The sequence below is a fragment of the Coccinella septempunctata genome, chromosome 5 (genome assembly GCF_907165205.1).
Source record: "Coccinella septempunctata chromosome 5, icCocSept1.1, whole genome shotgun sequence".
Lineage (NCBI taxonomy): Eukaryota > Metazoa > Arthropoda > Insecta > Coleoptera > Coccinellidae > Coccinella > Coccinella septempunctata.
In genome coordinates, this window is record NC_058193.1 from 17004057 (window position 1) to 17025789 (window position 21733).

A 21733-nucleotide genomic window follows, 5' to 3' on the forward strand; every position below is an offset into this window, starting at 1 on the left:
AGAAGCTTTCAAACTTTCAAAGTTTGTTTCAAAGAACTGTTTTATTAGACACGAATACTTGCAAAGTAAATGATCACTGAAAAGTGAGGAAACCATTTCAGGAAGGCTGAAATTTTGATATTATATTATTCAGATATTCAAGAGTGGCACATGAAATTGGCTGACATCAATTCCAATAGCCAATTTCATCTGCTACTCTTGAATATCTATTATAAATAATATAATATCAAAATTTCAGCCTTTCTGAAACTGTTTCTTGACCCTTTTGCGCTCATTCACTACCCAAATGCCCTGTTCTATAACGTAGTAACTTTGAGGGTATCTGCCTTCTTTCATGTGAAACGGGTATATTAAATAAATCAATGCACATGTCTGAAACTAACCACAGTATGAATTTTACTGATGCAGGGGTTATTAGATCCGTCCCTAATAAATATAAAAAAGAATTTCTGGAGACTGTTAAAATATTGAGTTTAGCAGATAATTTAAATATTGTCTCTGATTTCCGTGAGATCAACACGATATGTTGTAACATCATTGACTTGATAAAGAAAGAAGTCCAACACGGCCATGATAAAACGACTTATCTGCTGTATGTTATGGCGTCGCCTCCGATGTTTTGACTTTTGTCGTACTTCCTTTTCACATTTTCACGTTGGCTTTCGATTTCCGATGACACGACATATACAGGGGTTAAAATTGGTAAATGCACGGTTGGATGTTTTATTCTTGTTGCTTTTTTTTTCAAAGAGACTTGTTGCCTTTTCGAACTGCATCTTTGATTGTATGATTATCTGGGGTAGCTGGGCTGGTCTTGGCTGAACTGCTGTACAGGATAATTGCACGTTTTTGCTTTTAACGTTTCTCACCTTGATGTATGTATATTGTGGTGTTTTATCACGTTTATAATAATTGTTTTATCTTGTATTTTAGTTGCGAAAGCTTGGCTTGATATCAATAAAGAGAATAGGAAAAGCGTTGATATCTGCGCATTAGCATAAAAAAGTATGTTTCAGATTAGAACAGAAAATTGCCCCCCAAAATCGAATCCTGGATCCGCCCCCTGATTGGGAGACATGGCATATGGTGGGTGGCGCTCCGTGTTACTGGATAGTACTCAGTAGCGAGTACCAGTATTGAATAAGAGTCAATCAATTCCAAACGTTTTCCCATCGGAGATAAAGCTATACTATATGCTCTGATGAAGTCAAATGAGACTGCTTTTCTTCGGTGGAGCGTACTCCATTTAGGGATTTGAAGATGGCAAATTGGCTAGTTCAATTCAGATCGCAAGTCTTGATGATAATTATATCAGCGGGTGTTATGCATCTGAATTAAATCAGTTCATTATATCTATTGCTGCCTTTAGGCGTGATCTTTTCGATTATTATTTTTTATTGTCGTTCATCTTTAACACCATGTATGTTTTTTCCACAGCAATAGCTTTTCAAGGCATATTTGGTCCTATCACTATACATATTTCGAGAATTAGTGTCTCAATCAATAGTTATGAATTATGAATATGTATATTATCATTGAATGCTAGCTAAGAATGTTTCAAATTATGTAAGGCTGACGGAAAGTTTTATTCTTCCATTTCACACGAAAATTTGTTATAACTAATGTCAGCTCTAAAAGCAAAGATTATTTTGAGAGTCTGGAAATGATATTATACTTCTGACTGCTGAGGGATTTCGGTTGATGAAATCACTGGAGTATGTGACAATATTTGGTTTGTGTTGTGTGTGCTGTCGGCTGTCGTTTACTTTTGTGACATTCACTTATGATTTTTGTTTATTTATTGAATGAGTGGCAGCCCTGAGGAAGTGAAAATATGTCCACGAAACGTTGGCAAAGTTAGGAAAGTGTTTCAGTCACCAAAAGTCCCATCAACCCTGTTAAGCTATATAAATGTTTTACAAGGTGGACGTGAAATGTCTAATTCGATATCAAATGAATGATTTTGTTTTTTCATAGATTTTAATATACATATAATGAAGCAGGTATGAGTATCTCACATTTTCCATTAAATAAATCTCGATCCAGGTCACGAAGCATTCGCAGCGCTGGTTATAAATTTGAACGGTCTGCTGGATTCCTGGCGAGCTTTGAATGCTATGGACAGTTGATGTGTATTAAAGCATCAGCAAACAACTGGCGGGTTTAGATAGGGTGATCAGAGGTAATTTAGAGAAACATGTATTCCATGTTTGAAGGGATAGTGTTAATTATTTCCCGTTAACTTCAATTGATTGTATCATGTTACACTATTATTCATAAATGTGTACTATTCAAATTAAGGCATGTAGAATAAAATAACTGTTCACATTTGGAGAAATAAATTCAGTTATATTCATGGCGATATTATAGTTAGAAGTGTCGAATTTCATCAAAAGCTGTCAGCAGTCTAAATGGAAATTGTAGTAGTTTAATTGAGTGAACATCAATTGAGTTGTCCGTATAATAGGTAGACAGTGAGATTAGAAGTTTATGTGTTTATTGGAACAGATAATTAGGATGCGCCATATATCAGTTTCCTTGAAAAAAGGAGCACAGTAAACTCAATAAAAGTCCAATTTTTTTCGAAATATCAGTTATATAGTCGAACCGAACAAACTCAGCCTTGTGGTTTTATTATATGAAAAGCATTTGAGGACTGTTGATAATGAGTCACTTCTTTTTCGATATTAGGCGTCATATTTTAAATGTGCTACGCTCACAAGTAGGTAGTAGAAACTATTCAGAAGAAGACCACAGTTGGATGTCATTTCAGATAAGAGAGCTAAATCCTCATTGATTATCCGAACAGAACTCCACGGAAGTATGAATATATATCTGCAAATCATCAGCAGAGAGATGGTACTTGCATCGTGTATTAGTCATAAGAGAAGAAACATACATTGAAAAAAGCAGTGGACCCAAAACACTACCCTGTCGGGGTCGTCGGTCTGTGCATAGATTCACATATAAATCACTTTTTTTGCACTATACCAACCCAAATTCTGCAACACAAAATTTCAACTAATGGGCTATTAACAAATTAAATTCGATTTTCCATAGCCACCCGAGATGTCAATCATTCTTGAATGGACTATACAGGGTGTTTTCAAATTAGACGTGAACCTGGGAGGAGGTGATAGTATCACTCATTCGCTGTCGTTTGAGCCATATTTATTGATATCCAAAAATCAACAGTTTCCGAGATATTTGAGCCTTCGTGTTTTTCGACAAATTTCTCACCTTTCTTCATTTTTCGTCAATTTTTGCTACGTTGACCAAGTTTGATAATAATTTTGGATTACTTTCATCAGAAAAAGATATGATACATGTGAAAAAAGCAAAACCATCCTGTATTAGATGTTAATACAGAATTAGAATGATTTAAAATTTGGTATATGAAAAAAAGAAAAATCAATTTCTAACTTCTATTTGCCTGCAACTTTCGAATTCCACAATTCATGTATAAAAAAATTATTTTAAAAACTTGACCTTTAATGTCGATCGTCTTGATCTCGAATCGTATGTACTACTTCCCTTAAAGAAGCTTTTATAGACGCGTTTGGTACTTTCAATTTGAATTCATAGCATCATCCTATTCAAAATTAGAAATTTTTTGTGGGAAACACTCTTTCTCATATTTCGTGTTATATACGCTCATTACGACAAATAATGCTTTTCACAACTGATTGCGCACTACTTAATAGTCATATGAATTCATAAAATACACTGCTCCACAAGAGTTAGGGATATCGTATTCAATCGTTTCAAAAGTATGTAATCTTCGAGAAGATCGATGTAAAATCATTTAAAACTCAAAAACAACTTGAATCGATCCAATAACAATCAGTATGAAACATTTCGTCAATCTGGTCGCCTTTTTTCTGAAATTTGGTTATTTGCATATGCTTTAGAATGTTATTTTGAAATGAAGTCAGTTTATCAACGGCTTCGATTTGAAAAGAGTTTTCTGAAAATGCCAAGAAGTAAATTAACAAACGCTGAGGCTAATAGAGCTATCGGAATACCACAGGGCGGTCTAACTCAGGTTGTTGTAACGGAAAGGCTCCAAGTCAGCCAAAGTGTGATATCTCGACTTTGGAACGATCAATGGCGTAGTGTCCTTTTCACTGATTAATCCAGATATGGACGATTTTCAGATGCTCGAAGAATAAGGGTATGGACAATCCCACGCATACCCCGTAATCGTCGCTATGTCCAAGAAGTCCATCCATTCCGACGGGGTAGTGTTATGGCATGGGCCGGGATATGTTTCAACGGGCGCACAGATCTACACATTTGTCCTGGGAATATGACCGCCTCACACTATATAGGGAGCATGTCATTGACAATGTTGTGCCAAATTTTCACGCTGCTATTGGTGAAACTTTTCAATTTCTAGATGATAACGCTAGACCGCACCGTGCAGCCGTAGTTGAGAATGCGCGCGAGGAGCTTGGTATTCCACATTTACCAATACCTCCGCACTCACCAGATTTGAATTGCATTGAACATGCATCGGATGTGCTCTAAATAAAATTAGATAATCATCAACCTACCCCAGAATCCTTAAATGATCTGAGACAGCTTCTGCCCCGTTTATGGAACCAAATTCCTTAAAAAATGTTCAACAACCTCGTGTGTAGTATGCAAAGAAGATGTCTAGCTGTTATTGACGCCCGTGGAGGCCATACATTGTATTGATAATCTTGAAATGCTTGAATTCTCTGGGAATAAAATTTCGTTATTTTATTCGATTTTTCTTAACCACCCTGTATACGCTGCAGACCTTCAGGCTAAAATTAATTTGCAACTTGAAATCATATTAATATGAATTTTCATCACAAAAATCTTATCTTAACTATATTTTTTTGCAATTTAAGTCAATATCCCTAACTCATGTGGAGCAGTAGTTTAAGTGCTGATTCATTATTATTCCTTTTTTTATAACATTTTTAAATTTTTTCCATATAGATCGGTTAGGGTTAGATGATAAACCACTCATATGAATAGTAGTGGAACGAGTTGCCCCTTTATCGACCTTCCGCCAATAATTCGCAACTTAATATAAAATTGTGACACAGGCATATTCAACAAAACGAGTACCTATTTGAACGTATATACAGTGCCTCACAAAGAATTAATTCAACCATCACACACACACCTCGCCCACATCTATTAACACGTCCGATATCACCGCTTTCAATTCAACATTTTACGTCCTTTCGAACGGTCAAAACGCATCTTTTTTGAAATATTCATAACCGTGTATCGGCTCCAGATCGATAACTCCACAATGACCGGCATAAATTCGAAGCTGCCAGAATTATTCGCCAACTATTGAAAACGATCGACGTTGCATGGACAGCAGAGAATTTTATGGATTTCATGTTCACAAAACGATATCAATTCGAGTCCGGACATTTGATCTCAATTTGTGGCTTGCAACTATTTACTTAACAATGGTCAAAGGATAGATAAATGATCCCCGAATGAAAACAGCTGTTATGAGTGTTATGTGTGGTATTTCTGGATATTCGAAAAAGTTCATAATTGGGGTAGAACTCTGGTTTATTGAGAAATTTCAAATAGAAAAACGTCGACTTCTATTAAGTTTTTTTAAGAGGAATCTACACCGTTTCAGTGGCCAGTTCAAAAAGCGAAAATGTATGGGGAGTCCGGGAGAGTTGAACCCTTTTTCACTCTGGAGCCACTTAAGTTGTATATCTAAATGGTAGCAACTCATTTTTTTGCGTGAAGATATCATACCCAAATAGGATACGATAGATAATAGTAGAGTCATGGTGACATGAACATTTTGGGTACAGCAATTCTTTTTTAGGAACCGAAAATTGGCTCATGTCTCTCTAACCCCTGGGAGAGCTGAACAGGGGTCGAGAGAGACTTGACCATAAGTTTATCAGGAAAAATATTGAGAGAAAACAATCTTCAATGAACAACGGTTGTCTATGTCAAAGTTTTCATCATCAGATGTATCAGCGTATGAAATAAATATATTTTCTATTTCAGAGTCACTCTCACATATTTCCGAGATGATTTTTTCATTTTTTAAACCTTTGTATATCTTTTCATATTGATTTCTATAATTTAATTTTTTTGAAGCAAACTATTATCTAAGCTCAGTGCCGGAAACTTAGACCACTGATTATTTCTCCCGACCATAGAATGGGTCAAGTCTCTCATCCGAAAATGTTGAAATGTTTCCTTTTATACCTAACACGAATATGAAAACAGAATCGAAAAATATCAAACCGTTTCTTTACTGCAGCCGTCCAAATATCCAAATTTTGAAATTGACCTGTCGAAACATTCCAGATGATGATATAAATTCATAAGAAAAAAAATTATTTTCAATGAAACTTTGTTGGCTGTCGAACTAGGGATTTTGAGATATTACCCTCACCTGTCGAAGTAAATTGAAACTAATCTAAGGATAATAATTTTCGTTACCAAGCAACGGCAATTTACAGAATTTGACAGTGCATTCGAATTACCGTTGCTTGGTAACAAAGGTTAATATCCTTAGATTAGTTTTAATCATAGACATATAGACATGGACTGTGCCTTCCCTTGATATCTATGCATGAAATACGGTCAAAAAAAGTGACAGAGAGAAACGCACGTCGGGCATGCAGTTGTCTCTTTCTAGAATATTGATTGGTCCACACTCACCTGTATGTGAACAAAAATGAGACAGGTAAATTCCCGACGATCATTTCTCTCTTTCTATAAAAAAGACATTTTCATGCTGACATTGCTCAGTCCATGTCTCCATGTCTATGGTTTTAATTTACTTCCACAGGTGAGGGTTATATCACGAACTCGTGAGTTATTTTTTTTAAAAATTCACATTATCATCTGGAATGTTTCGAGAGCTTAATTTAAAAATTTTGGGCATAAAAGCCCAACCAGTTTATTTTTTATTATTTTAGAGGTTCCTCCGAGATATTTGGACGTCTGTAGTAAAGAAACGGTTTGATATTTTTCGATTCTGATTTCATATTCGTGTAAGTACAATCGGGAAATAGTTCAATAGTTTCGGGTGAATTTTTTTTTCTCAAAAGAAGTAAAAAATAAGTTATGTTGAATTTATGAAAAAATTTCTTCACGGAAATTGTTCGAATATTGTGTTCATATATGTTTGTCCAGTTAATGATACACCCTGTATATATATGATGTTGTTTTCATTTCATTTTCATTGCTATATCCCGTTGCCGGGAATGAATCTACAAAAAGACGAAAAAAAGGAAAAAACATTGAAAAATTATATTCAGGAAGTTGGAAATCAACGGTCTAATATCAAGAGGGCAAGGTTGAATTAAAATTTGGAGAAATTAATTTAATTTCCAAGGAAAGTAGGATCAGTTATGAAAGCTCCGCGAAATCAATTGGTTTCCTTAAGAATCTCACTTGTTATCTGACCTTGTTGTGAAGTTACCAGATCAGTTGAAGTTAAAATTGGGAAGAAAGACATGCATTCCAAAAATTATCTTGATGTTTTAAAAGGTGGTAATAAGTTACTTTCTCCATTCTTGAAACTTTGAAATTTCAAGCAGTCTGAAGTGTACAATTATTAAAATCATTTCTTCAATTTCCATTCGGAATGTTTGTCCTATTTGAGATTTTTTTTTGAACAAACATTAGGCTAACATTGAATTGATGTGGCCGATACTGGCTGAAAATCCAGAATTGAACTGAAAACAGATAATATGATTTTCACGAAAATGAGTTTAACTTATACCACCTAAAGATGCTATTATGATAGCGAAACACATGTCTTGATTCAACAACTCATTTTTGTGAAAATCATATGATCTGTTTTTCATTTCAGCTAACGTTTCATCCGAATCCATGTCATGCACCAAAATCCTTCAAACGAGAAAGCTTCGCTATGATACGGGTGTAAATGAATTCCATCCAACGTATCAGGTGCAGGATTACAACACACCATTGCATTAAAGAGACAAATGGTCGTGTATCCGGAACAAATGGTTCCCTCTTTGTGCGATGTCCGCCAAGCAAGACCGGAAGAGATATGCTCGGACAGCATAGAATATACGGAATATTGTCAAATATATCACTATATGGTGAAGCACCTGATATTACACCACCCGTATGTAGGGGATAGCTACGAAAAGTCTAGGCATACATCGGAAGCTGATGAGGAAACGAGTGCATTGAACAGGAAGGCCGGCATTGTCTATCGTTCGATAGAATTCTAATACGGGGTATATCTGGACAACTTCGCTGAATGGATCCGTAAGGTTGTTTGGGAAATCGCTGATTAATGTCCTGTCATTCGACTATTGTTTCCAGACCGATTTAAACGTACTTGTATGAAATGCTGCTGACATGAAGGGCATTATGTGCCTGAACAAGACAGTACGTGTTGAGCGGAGTTTCATACAGAAATGGAACTTTTTTCATTTATTCAATAGAATTTTTTCGGCTGTACATTCTTGGTTTTCCTTTTCTATTGATTGCAATATAATGTTATGAATTATATATTTCTATCTCAGATCGATATAACGACTCCTTTATTTTTCGATTGAGGCAGATAAATTTCATTCGTAGGATACGTGAAAATGATGTTTTTTCAGTATCAGACAAGTAGTATACAGTGTTATTATAACGAGCTTTCAAAAAAATTCTACGTGTTCCCAAATTGTGAACATTAACCTATACAGGGTATCTGTAAACAAATGCGAAGAATTTAGGGAGATGATTCCTCGATGAAAATAAGCAGGGGTAGTTCCTATGAATTTTTTTCGAGAGGCGATGACGAGTTGACAGTTTTTAATTTTTTACGGGTCAATTGAAATCATGGTTTACAAAGAACAAATTGGTTAAGACCGAAAGCAAAACAACAACTGTTTAATTTAACCAATGCAGATCACCAAAAACGAAAGAAAATGTTTTGAATCTCGTTGATTGTAATATCAAGATTGAGAAATCTGTATATTTTTTCTGTTTAATGAGCTTTGAGCTTAATGAGATCCTCTTCATCGAATAGCACCTCCCCGACTCAATACATCCAAGAAACTGTCACTCATAATCGACATAAGGACGTCTTACCTGAGTACCTAAAGAACGGAAGATCATTGAAATATCTGCATTTAGTTTTTTACTGTGCAGCGCTAACAACAGCGAATACAATAGGGGCAAAAATTCGCCGAACGAACAACGATGGTCCAAAATTACACAAATTACAAGCGCCACCACGGCAGAAACGTCTTCAACACAAAACAGAAAGGCTAAGAAGAGACATTGGACGACTGACGGAGTACTTGAATGGGAATCGCGGAAGAAAGGTTTTGAAAGCTGACATCATGGATAGAAACAGGACACACACAGAACGAGAGACGGAGAATGCTAGCTCACCACTGTCTCGACACGATGAAGCAAAAAAGTCTTTATGCAGAATGCCTGAAGAGATATAAAAGCAATTATAGCCGGTAAAGAGACAATAATTCATTGGAAAAGTAGGAAGAAACTTTCTACCAGTCACTCACATGGTCTGATAGAGAAAATGGAAAGTTGCCACCAAAGCAAGCCATTAAACAATTCTGGACCGAACAATTATCAACGAAACCTCATTTCAATGGAGATACCAGATGGATTGAAGATGAAAAATCTGAAGATATAAAATATAAATATGAGCCGATGCAGCATGACATGATCACAATTGAAGAAGTAAAATCAGCTATCATAGGACTACACAACTGGAAAACACCTTTGCCTGATGGATTGCAGAACTTCTGGATCAAGAAACTTTGGATTATGTATGACAAATTGACCTCCGCAATAAATGATGTCACTGAAAATCCTGAAAGACTGCCAGTATTCCTCACACATGGCACAACATACCTGTTACCTAAAGACACGGAACCCATCCAAGTAATACAGAACCCATCCAAGTACCGACCAATCACATATCTTCCAACGATGTACAAATTGATCACATCGTATATTTCAAACCGAATTCATAATCATTGTGAAAAGAATAACATCATCGGGATGCAACAGAAAGGATGCACCAAAGACAGCCGAGGGTGCAAAGGACAACTGATAATTGATGTTATCTGCAATCAAGCGTTCTCCAAGCGAAGGAATCTTTACGCTCGGTACATAGACTACAAAAAAGCATTCGATTCTCTACCTCACGAATGGCTCTTGAAGATTTAAAAGGTGGATACCAATATTGTTAAGTTCCTGAAAAACGCCATGTCAACCTGACGTACTCGTCTTCAAATGAAAACAGCAGATGGATCCATTACAACAGGACCTATTCCAATAAGACGCGGAATTTTCCAAGATAATTCGCTGAGCCCTCTGTGATTCTACATGGCCCTGAATCACTTGTCTCATAGATTGAATTCTACGGAGTACGGATTTGCCATCAAGAGTGGCAGGCGGCAGTAGAACTACGATGAAACTGAATCATCTCCTTTACATGGACGATTTGAAACTCTTCGCATCTACCAAAAAACAAATATAATAGATGCTGAAAATGGTGGAAGGATTCTCGGAAGACATCAAAATGAAGTTTGGATTAGAAAAATGTCGACTGCTGATCATAACGAGAGGAAAAATAGAAGATGGTACGTTCAAACGTTCTGCGCCTTCCTTGAGGAAGGGGCAGAAATTGAAGCATTAAAGGAAGGAGACACATACAAGTATCTAGGCATAAAACAGGCAAGAAAAATCAATCAGAGCCAGATGAAGAAAGAATTAACGGAGGAGTTCACCCGATGATTGAGAAGGATAATGAGAACTGGTCTAAACAGCAAGATTCTGATAAAAGCGATTAATACCTACGCTTGCTTGGCGCTGAGCTACTCATTCGGTATCATCTCTTGAACCACCACGGATTTAGCAGCCCTACAGAGAAAAATAAGGACGATGATGACGAAACATAATAAACATCACCCAAAAAGCTCAATAGAACGTACAGAGCTGCCGCGGCACCTCAGGGGTAGAAGGATTGTTGACTTGTCCAACCGCATGTCCCAGGAAATTGAAGGACTTCGAAAATATTTCCTAAACAAGGCTCCTTCGTCAGAACTCCATCAAGTAGTTTGTGTTGCTGATAGTTCTACTCCGTTGAAGCTACAACATGACCACTTGAAAACTGTCGATCAATCTGCAGAAAGCAAAATGCAGAAACTAATTGGCAAACCTTTACATGGAAGGCACCAGAACGAGGTCAATCATGACATACGTCGACATATCTGCGTCGAACTACTGGTTGACTTCCGGAATGTTGTTTCCCGAGGCAGAGGGCTTCATCCTCGCCATCCAGGACCAGGTGATTCCGACAAGGAACTACATGAAATATATCCCAAGGATCTCTCAATGAAGGACGATAGCTGTCGTTATGGTTATGCGACTCACTATTCCTAGGGGGACATTTTTTAAGCAGAATTGTAAGCCGAAATCCCCTCAACCCTAGGTGTAGGAGCTATCACCCCTAAATTCTCAATAGGGAATAGGGGGTGAGCTATACCTCAATTGAAAGATCACTCGACCCTTTACATAAATACTATGGTTTGCAAATTTTTATTGAGTCTTTGAAGTAGTTACAGGGGCTGACAATTTGAAAACTTGCCAGGCCAATTATGTCAAGACAAGGATGCTTTCAGAGAAAATGCCGGAAAAGGTCTATTTTTATTCGGGGGGGGGGAGACGTTTTCCAGCAGAATTGTGAGCCAAAATTTTTTCAATCTTAGGTGTAGGGGTTGTCACACCTAAATTCTTAATAGGGAATAGAGGTTGAGCTATTCCTCATTTGGAGGACAATAGTATTATGTAGAGGGACATATGGTCTTCCAATTGAGGAATTGAAGAATTTAGAGGTGATAGCTCCATGTTGATCTCAGTCGAGAAAACGAAGTGTATGACTACGTCAAGGGAACCTTTAAGATGCAAACTGAAGGTGGATGGTAAGGTTATCAAACAGGAGTCATCATTTAGATACCTGGGTGTTAGTTTAACAAACTATGGGAACGTGGAAGAGAAAGTAAGGCAGCAAGTCGCTAGGACCAATAAAGTGGCAGGATGTTTGAACAACACGATCTGAAAGAACAGAAATCTCCTAACGGGAACAAAGACCCGCATTTACAAGACGACCATCAGACCAATCATGACATACACAGCGGAGACGAGACCAGACATATCCAAAAGTAGACAACTCTTTGAGACTACAGACAAGCGAGTTCTAAGACTAATAACCGGTGAAACATTGAGAGATAGAGAATGCGGTGACAACATCAGGAGAGCATGTAAGACAGAAAATATTAACGAGTGGGTGAAAGGATGAAAAATGGAATGGAACCGGCACATTGGACGAATGACGAAGAACAGATTGATGTTAATTGCAAAAGAAAAGTCACTAAGTGGGAGGCGAAGTGTTGGCCGTCCTAGAAAGCGATGGAGTGATGACATCGACCTGGGATGAGGTGAATTCATTCGAAGGAAGAACAGTACTTGGGCCTAACCTGGAAGTAAGAAGAAGAGAAAGAAGATGATGGTCTGTTCTTCAATTGGAAATGGTTATTGGTGCCTTTTTTTCATATTGTTGGAAATACTCCATGTTACTGCACCACCCTGTATATGCTGAATCAACTGATGAATACGCTTAGGCGCGAGTCGAATTTTTCGCTACACATGTCTGATAAAAGGTATATGTTTTCATCGAACATTAGGTTTACGAGAGTGTGTGCATGAAGAGTTGTTGTCGACAATTTCCAAAAAGTTCAAATTTCAAAGGTAACGTGAAGTGTTGTCTTACAGACTAGAGCCATTTTCGTTATTGTCTTCATTTTCAGATATTTTTTTCATCGGTTTCAGTATTTGATTTTCACTATCTTTCTCTTCTTAAAAATAATTTTCATACAGTTCATTTCCAAGATTTGGTCCTTCAAGCCGGATTTTGTAGTTAGTACTGAAGAAGAATTGAGGAAGAACCATTCTTTTTTCATCAACCAATCTTTACCAATACTTTATCTTCAGGTTTCAAAATAAAATTTTGCAAGAACAAAAAACAATTGCAATTCCATCACTCCGTCATACCGAAAGTGAAGTTACACATTTCACCGACTTCAGCAGAGTTTGAGGACATACATCTACCAAAGGCATAGACAGAATTAATAATAATAATTAGATCTAATATCTAATGAATGCAACCAATAATTTTCTTAGAATATAGAATAACAGGAAGGAGCATATTGCTCATTTCAATTTGACCGGAATAGAGGAGAAATATGGCCGACATATATTTCCGTTTCAACAGTGGCGTAGGACAATGAAGTTTCCAAAAAACTAACTTCAATAGTCAGTTGATTCTGATTTATCAAAAAAATTAGGAAAGCACTAACGTAAAGTCAGAAGCTTTTTCACGCTCGTTCAAATTGATAATCAAAGCGTAAATTCACTCCGCCTAACACTACTTGGCTATATACTTAATATATTAAGGTCTAAGACTTAACATCACCTACGCCCATGGAGTTTTATTGTCAAAATGAAGTTTAAACATCACTTTGTTTATTTGGCCACAGATAACAGAATCATTTGACTTCCAAGTCTGCCACTTTTCAAATCAAAATTTGGAAGACCAATATGGCCGTTTCCGTCGCACAATTCCCGTCACATTTATTCAAAAAAGCTCCTTCCTGGTATTCTATGTTCTAAGATAATTTTATGTCCAGGTTCTGATCAAACTCGTAACAAACAATTTTAAATCCATAAAAATAAAATAGTCTCGCATTCATTACACATATCAAACTTCACCACAGATGTACACCACAAAATGAAAGTCCATCACTCTTGTTCTTGTTCATCCAATCTCTGTTCGTATTTTCGGTAGACAACCTATTTTGTCCATCCTGTTCATTAGATTTTGATAAATAATTTCAGTCAGTTGGAATTTTGTGGCAAAAAATAACTCTCACCTATTCATTCTGGAAACTATTTTAGAAGATTATTCCAGAAAAATAACATTTTTCATTATATTGAAAAAATATTATTGCTAATACTCGAATACATTGCTCATAAAAATTTTAGCCCATTCGGTTCAAATGACCAGGTGCCGACACTGGGCATCCACTATACTCGGACGATTTACCCGCATACTGAAAGTATATCAAGTAACTTTTAAAAACCAATAAGTAACTGCATAGTAGTTTTCTACTATTGTTTTTACAATAACTTCTGTTCTCTTTAAGATCTCCTGAGAATCTCGCAGGGGCCGCCCCTGAAAGCCTCAATCACAAAAGATATTAATCGTTATATCCCGCAGTTGAAGGTACCATTATAAATTTAATGGTTGCGATAATGCTCGAGTTATTTGAAATCAAAAAACCGAAAACGCGTCGACCTACCAACAAAAAATAATATAAATGAGTTTTGAATTTCAGTCGCGTAGGGCGCGGAATCATTACGTCAGCCTAACAAAAGATGTACACAAAACATTTCGTTAACGATTTCGTGTGAAAAGCAAATCTTTCCCTCGAGTCTGAATGCGACCCATCTTTATTCGTATAATGATATCTACCGGCAACTCACTGCATGTTACTATAGGAATGAGGGATGGAGGACTCATTTTTTCGGGATAAGAAAGACTCCGAACCTCACTAATATCACGTTTTTGTATGGAGGTTCATTAGAAACGTCCCAGTTGAGGAATCTACTATGATAAGATTGAATGGTGACACGATTATACGTGTGTACTATGGTAGGAAATTTTTCAACCTCTGTTATGAAGAGTAGAAGAGCACCTCTGGGACGTCGAATGGATCATAACTAGCTCATCAAACATTATAGTGTTAACTCTATAATCTGTGTAGCTCATATTTTAGGTATATAACTTTAGACCTAAATGACGTGATGTTCACTAACGATGAGTGTTTATCGCTAGATGTGTTTCTTATTATTCTTATTGAAGAAATAGGTTCTTCTTATGTCAGTAACCTGTAATGGTTACAATATTTCGAATATTATCTACAAACAATCGAAAATAAACTTCCAATTACTAACTTGAATGTAATCAAAAACAATGCTAATTCTTCTAAGTGTGAATCAAGGGCCGTTTGTCAGAGAAGGCAAGGGAGGCTAAGCCTCCTCATACAGCTGATCAGCAAAATTCATAATGTATACTTCATTCAAATTTATTTTAGCAGTCGGTTGGCCATGAAATAATTTTCTCAAGTTTTTGTAACTAGAACGAAGTTAGGTTGGCACTCATGAAATGTCGTTAATGTCATAACGCCGTTGCCACAACTAATATCAATTTTTATTACGAAAATGCCGAAAGTGATTGAAAAAAGAGACAGGGTTTCAGGAAGTGCTATTTAGAATTCAGGTCCGCTCATTCAAATAGTTATACCCTGATATATTCTAAAATCCACAATACGTCAGACGGTAGCGAACATATTCAAGGTAAGAGAATTTATATAATGTTTCATCTGAATCTAAACGACTTATATTTCAGCTGAATATTTCCACAATCAGAAAGATTGTGAATGAAGAGTATGACAAAGAATTTCCTTCTATTGGGAGACCCAAAAAAGTGGTGGCATTTCAGAATTTTATGTTTGAGTGAATTAATGCGAAAAGTTAACTACAGGATTTTCGATAAATGTCATCGGAGAATGATTTACCTAAAATGGATTTTTCTGTTTCTCATTTGACTTGTCCTATACAATGTAAATGTCTTAAGGTACTAATAAATACCTAAATATTATAATTACATCAATATTTTAAGATGAATAGCCACAAATACGCGCAAGTTGCCCTGTTACTGTTTATTCATGTGAAATTTTTGTTCAACGGTGAAGTTGCATCTTAACTTGAAACTTCCTTCAACTCCTTTTACTTATATTGATGCAAGATGATTTTTATCGAAAAATTTAACATTCTTGTAATTATCTGTTAATTCCTTCGGGAGGTACCCATTGCCAACCACTGCATCATATGCATTTCACTTCGGGTTAATATTTTTGAAATCTACAAATGATGTAAGCCAAAGAAGATAACGAACATTAACTCTCCTCAAGCTAGTGCATATTATGATATTATACTGATCTCTTGTATTTTCCATGCAAATAACTGGATTTGGTATTCCTTCAATCAGTTTGTATAAACTTCAATTATGTTCGTCAGATATTTTCCGAAGAGATTCGACATTGTGATAAAATACGTAATAACAGAAACTTTCACGTAGAATGGGCAACATAGCGTTGATTTAAAACCCAAAAATGTTTTGACAAGCTTCATAACCCCACATTTTCGTACTATACAGAGTGAAATGTGTCAAATTTCCATGGCCAACCGACTGCTAAAATAAAGTTGAATGAAGTATACATACATTTCCAACCCATCATAATTTTCATAAATAAATTTAAACTGAATATTTTAGAAAGCCTGGACTAGATATTCAGATGAAAATCCTCCGATTCGAACTTGTGAAAATGTGGTGGCATCACATTTGGTGGCCGTTACGCTATACTGCAATGTGTGTTGCATATCAGGGAGGCAACTAGCCAATTCGACTCCGCCGACATCGTAATGCAGGCGATCGACCACAGATTACAGAGTAGAATCGACGTACTCTCACAGTTCTTGCCGGCTGGGAACACAGAACACACCCATATCTTTACTTACTTTATGACTGGGAATACCTGACTGGGGAGCTTTCAATAGGGCAAAGGAGGCTGAGCTCCGTTGGCTATTTACGGGTTCATTTCAATTTAATGGCTTCGTGATGAACTCGAATTCTGGATTCTTTGTGATTTTGCTGTAAGGGGTTAATACTGGATCGGAAATATAATAGATGGAATAGAGGAAATTCAATATTGCCAAATTATTTTACATTGGATTTTGGAAATTAATTTCAGTCAGCTGAAATATCCTGGCAAAAAATAAATCTCATATCCACGCTGGACGATTCGTTCTCGGTGGACGACAAGATTTATTCTCGAAACCATTTCCAAAAGAAATTGATTTCAGAAAAGATATCACTTTTTATTATATCGAAAAAATATAACTGATTGACTGCTAATTCATTTCTCATCAAAATTTGAGCCTCCTTTGTTCAAATGACCACAAGCCGCCACTGGTGTGAATTAAATAGAATGACCCAAAAATGCAATTTTAAATTAATTATGTAAGTCCAACGCCCCCTATAAGCTGCTGTAACAAAGAACACAAAATATGATAATACAATGGTGATTTCCTTAAAGAATTTATTTTTACATCCAAGATGTGTGACAAAACCACTACGTATTGGGGTTGTCATAGGGAAATGATTGAATTCTTGGAACCATGTTTAGTTCATAGAAATCTTATGCTTAAAAATGAAAAGGATAACACCTTAAGAGGAATGCAATGAATATTAACAAGAATTAATTCAGATATGCATACCACACGCCGATACGAATTCGACAGGAGTTACGATCTGAATGAGCTAGTCAATATGCCATCCTCAGGGCTACCAAATAGAGTACGCTCCATCGAAGAAAAGCAGATGCTGACCATGGTTTCAGTATCCTTTGACCTCGTCAGAGCAACATAGCTTCTTCTCCGATGGAGTACGTTTGGAATTGATGGACCCTTATTCAATACTGGCAAGCGCTAATGTGTACTATGCAGTAACTCAGAGCACCACCCAGTATGGAACTGGAGCCGATTCAATCCCTCCAGTTTGGAACCCAGACGAAGACAATAGCATATAGCATATGTCCCATATTTCCTCGTGTAAAGAAACGAGGAGTTGGGTCACGCTCAGATCACGGCAGATTGATGCCAGTAATCGAATCTGTACCCGTTCCATACTGGGTGGAGTGGGTGGTGCACTGAGTTACTGCATAGCTTAGAACATAGATACATGGAATGGCCATTCAGTGCTACGAATGAATTGTTTGTACTTCACACATTCGATGTTTCTCTGTCTAGAGCGACACTAAGGCAGTGGCGTTTTATTGAACAATTCACATGCGTCCTGTCTATTCGTATTGAAAATTGATGCGCCAATGATGTCTGAATCAACTGTCTCAATTGTGATTGGCGACACTAAGCAACTCTCTCACTCCAGTCTTTGGAATGTTTATTTTCCATTCCATGTATCTATGTTCTAAGCTGCATAGTACTCAGTAGCGCGTGCCAAGACGGACCCTTATTCAATGAATAAGGGTTCGTCAATTCCAAACGTCCAAACGATGGCATATTGGCTAGCTCATTCAGATCGAACTCCTGTCGAATTCGTATCGGCAGGTGGTATGCCTCTGAATTAATTCTTATTCTTATGCTTAAACGTGGTTTTAGAATTTAATCATTGGTTAGTGAAACATTGCATACGGCCATAAGGAAGGCACTTCCTCCTTCCCCCTCCCTTTCACAAACGTTCACCATTGCGTAGCGTCTCGACAGCCACTTTGTAGATATTTTGAGAAGGAAAATCTCCATTGAAATTTGTATTTTGAAATGAAACATATATTCATGAATAAGTAGCTGAAGGGTAAATCCACATACCTAGTCACACTGAAAGGAACGTAGTGCGATGAAATATTTATGTAATCCCATTAATCCCTTTTGAATATTTCATGTACCTTTTGCATACCACAACTAATGCAATTTTCTTTCCCGTGGTTTTTACGTCAATGCAGTCGATTCAGTGTTGGACATCTGAATTGCAAATCGGGGTTTCGTAGTGGAAGATTTATTTTCACCAAGAGAGCACGGATAAAGCGAATGAAATGTGAAAATGTATTGGGAGTTTCATTAAGTGAATAAACATAATGCTGTCGATCTTGAGAGAATGAAAATTCGCATCCAAATCTATTGAAGCGACGTTTCGGTACTTCAATAATAATTATTTAGATTGAAGCACGAAAAAGCTCATGGCGCCTATGAAATATCCCGAAGACGAAAAATGACTCAAATATTGGACCTTATTCCAAAATAACAGTGATCACAAAAAGATCAACGCATTGTAACCGCTCAAAATAAAATGATCGAAGGAAAAATTTTCTAGGACTAATGGAGGAGAAATAAATATTTTCAGAAGCATGAATTATTTTTTGTGGGCCTCACAAAAAATATGACATTTTAGGTACTAATTTCCGTAATAACGTAACATTTTGGAACAAACGCTGAAATGCTACCCCAGTGTCTGGAGGATGTACCATTGGCTACAAGACAGACGATGTGGTTTACGCATAATGGTGCACCTTCTTATTTTAGTGTAGTTGCTCGAGAGTTTTCAACAGCAACATACGGAGATCGTTGGATTGGTCAAGATGGACCTCACGTATGGCCTGCTCGATCCTTTGACTTAAACCCTCCGGATTTTTTCTTATGCTGCCATCTGAAGTCATCAGCTTCTATTAGGCCTGTGGAAGATGTGGACGATTTAGGAGATCGGATAATTGGTGGGTGTAACTCAATAAGCACCGACCCTGGTGTTTTTGAAAGAGTTCACCAGTCTATGAGAAAATTGGATGATTGCATCCCAGCTAGAGGTAGCCAATTTAAACAATTGTTTTAGTTTGAGGAATGTTACATGTAATTTTTAGTAAGGAATTATTATTTATTGACAATTTGTTTCGTCCTATATCTTCGCAACAAAGCGCTTTTTCAAAAATAATCAAAGGTTAAAATAGTTCAAGGAATAGCCTCTTTAATTTTTGCCGCATGTTTATCTAACACCCTGTATAATTTTCATTAAAACTTCATTTTCTGCTGTTGAAATGACAAGAAACAACAATTCTTCATCAGTGCAAATATATTTGATTAAAAAATTAGAATTAATCATTTTGTATGAAGTACATGATTAACTAGTTAAAATACTCGTTCGATGTTTCTGAATTTTCTGTATTTGATCAACTATTTCCTGCATTCACTGCAGAAGTCTATCCTATAATCATCCTGTAGGAGTTAAAATAACAGATAATGCAGCAAATACACATCTCCAGACTAAATCCTGCCCTGTTGTTTTTCCCAGATGATCCCAGAAAACCCTTGTTCCATTACACCTTAAATCCCTGGAACGCGAGTACATTTCGAAGATGGAAAAAAATAACGAGGGATGTGAATTGTACAACTGTCTATACAAATCGTTCAACGTCATTACGTTCCTTGTTGATCGCCCCTAAAAGGAACACCAAACATGGAATTGGAATCATAAAAACATGCCCTCTTCGTGATCCCCCAATGGCAGCTCGAATCGAGGGTTTGAATGAATTCATGGAAGGGGAAAATTAAACGAACGTCAAAAAGTTTTAAATTGAATTTTTTTCGGCTCCTCAATCGCCATAGGAATACGAAATTTCGGAGGCGTTACTCGACTCTCATTCCCCACAAATTTATCGTGAAATTGAGAAAGTTCGCATTGGAGATGGCTAAATCAAGCTATTGAGTTGAATATTTCGGCTATAATAACACCAAATGCTATCAGCAATGATCACATGGTCGAATAATAAATAATGAGCATAATGAGCGATAGGCCCTCATCTGGTGGTAGCCAGACTACCTAACCAGAATATGGCTGTAACCGTAGAGAAATTGGGCACACATGTAAATCAAATCCACTAAGCAAAAACTTCCCTATATTTATTTTAGACTATTCAAACAACAAATCACGCATCCAAACTCAAGACTCAAAAAAAGATTTACTTTTGAGTCTATGAATAACAACAGCCATAGTATAATTCCGTAACTGCTCACCCTAGCGCTGCAATCTTATTTTGCATACAGTGACCGATCAAAGATGTCTACATATTATATATTAGGAGAATATATACTTTTCAACATGTAATTAACCACACATCTCAATCTGACACGCTCGAGAATGTACAATGATCGTTTTTTTGTACAATTCTGACAGGCTGTCCTAGATAATTCCCGCTATATAGGTACAGGTCTCATTTTTGGTAGAAGTACTCTAGAGGGCCCAATACGGTATCTCCCTTTATATTAATCTGACACGCTGGAGTATATCCCGAGTCTTCCTCTTGGGCTCCCCAACTATAAGTTGCATATTACAGCATTATAATATGTGCTTATGAGTCGCCATGTTATTGCAAAATTTCCCAATTGTCGCCACTGTCTGTGTACAATTGAAGTGTCAGAAGGATAGATAAAGTAGATACTTCATAATGATATCGATATATCATTGGCTCATTTACACAGGGAGAGCTCCTCACCTCGAATATAAGATAATCAAACATGAAAATTTTGAGTTATTTAAACAGTACGTATACTCCATGCAAATTTATTTTAGCAGTCGGTTGGCCATGAAATAATTTTCTCAAGTTTTTGTAACTAGAACGGAGTAAGGTTGGCACTCATGAAATGAGTTAAGTGTTAATGTGATAACGCCGTTGCCACCACTAATATCAATTATTGTTACAAAAATGCCGAAAGTGATTGAAAAAGAGAGAAGACAGGGTTTCAGGAATTGCTATTTAGAATTCAGTCCGCTCATTCAAAGAGTAGGTAACCTAGATATTCTAATATCTACAATTTATCAGACGGTAGCGAACATATTCAATGTAAGTGAATTTATCTGAATCTGAACGCGACTTATATTGCAGCTGAATGTTTCCACAATCTGAAAGATTGTGAATGAAGAGGATGACAAAGAATTTCATTTTATTATGAGATCAAAAAAGTTATTTTAGGGTGAACGAATGCGAAAAGTTACCACACGGTTTTCGATGAA

At 36.7% G+C, this 21733-nt stretch overlaps 1 protein-coding gene across 4 annotated transcripts in view; it reads right to left on the bottom strand.

Annotated features, from left to right (window-relative positions):
* The window catches only part of LOC123314451 (protein-tyrosine sulfotransferase), a 445878-nt gene that overhangs the window by 63227 nt on the left and 360918 nt on the right, over positions 1 to 21733 (bottom strand). The gene's annotated exons all lie outside the window — the stretch shown is intronic.